The sequence below is a fragment of the Cynara cardunculus genome, assembly GCF_001531365.2.
Source record: "Cynara cardunculus var. scolymus isolate 2C chromosome LG 9, CcrdV1, whole genome shotgun sequence".
NCBI classification, from domain to species: domain Eukaryota; kingdom Viridiplantae; phylum Streptophyta; class Magnoliopsida; order Asterales; family Asteraceae; genus Cynara; species Cynara cardunculus.
In genome coordinates this window covers 8304263-8305633 of record NC_037536.1, presented here as the reverse complement: position 1 = coordinate 8305633, position 1371 = coordinate 8304263, and the positions used below count along the sequence as shown (strand labels likewise).

The window sequence follows — 1371 nt, the reverse complement described above, 5'->3', positions numbered from 1 at the left end:
TACCGAGAGCTACATGTGAAAATAAAAGGATCGAGAAATTCTTCAATTAGTTACCTAATCGAAATGTGAAAGAACCTGATTCTTGGTGCGAAAAATTGAAAGCATTCATATAAAGATCCATTTTGTAATGCTAGTGGCTGCAGGTCATCATATATATATATATATATATACACACACACACAGAAAGAGAGAGAGAGAGAGAGAGAGAGAGAGAGAGAGAGAGAGAGAGCCCCATGTCTAAACTGAAGGAAGAATGGTGGAGGGAAAAGGCAAGTTGTAGAAGTCATGGCTAAACTAAACGAGGAAGATGCAGATGATTTAGGAATTGAGGTAAAACATTTAAATGAAAAAGCAATGAACAGTTGGGAAGAAATAGTTAGGTTGACGAAGAAAACAAGCTTCAGAAGAAAATGTTGATTCGAAAAGATGAAGTGAAATGAAAGGTAGAAAAGCCATAAGACAACTCAGTTTCCAATGGAAAAACATGTGAATTTTAAAAAAGAAAGTGCTAAAGATTCCTTGATTCATAGTATAGCAAGAGGCCTTCATGCCCAATCCCTTTCTTAGGGACAAATAAAGTAGCAAGAATGGTTCATGTTCGACCCCTATGGGTCAAGGCTTATTAAATTCTTCAACAACTTGTCTTTAAGATCTTATATTGTAAAGTGGACTGTTCTTATCAAGACAAATAGAGTAAAGCTTTAGTTTTTAAGCTTGATGGATTATAAGAAATTGGTGACTATAGACATATACACTTGTTAATGACCTTATTACAGAAAGTAATATTTAACATATTAATTAACAGTTATATGAAGAATTACCTAGACTCAATACCAAAGCCAAAAATTTTGATTCTTTAGCAACGTATCGACAACCATCTGCAGTCGTTGCATCACCCGTGTATCCTGGCCAACACGTACAATTGTAACTCCCTTGAGTATTAATGCAATTACCATAACAATTGCTTTTATTCTTGCACTCGTCGATATCTAGCAAAGAAAAATATATATCGACAAATTAAACAAAACAAAGAAAAGTATTCATAAACTAAAACAAAGAGACACGAGAAAGATAAAATAAAATATTCCCTATAGATCATATTATAAACATCAAAAAAAGAAAAAAGTCGTCACTGAGTTACTGGTATCATTGCATATACGAAAAGGATTCTTTTTTTTAAATGATTTTGTTCAAAACTGAAACTTACCTTGGCAACCTGGATCAAGATAAGGATTGCCCTCATAACCTTTATTGCAGATGCAGTGATACCCACCAATCTCTGCATCCTTGCAGGAACTATTACCCTTGCACTCCGTAGCCTCTTTGCAACTTCGGTTGCTTCCAATAACCCAATCAAGAACTATGGGGACT

General features: G+C 34.6%; 1 pseudogene; it reads right to left on the bottom strand.

Moving 5' to 3' along the window:
- Positions 1-1371, bottom strand: part of LOC112517743 — a 15885-nt pseudogene that overhangs the window by 13806 nt on the left and 708 nt on the right.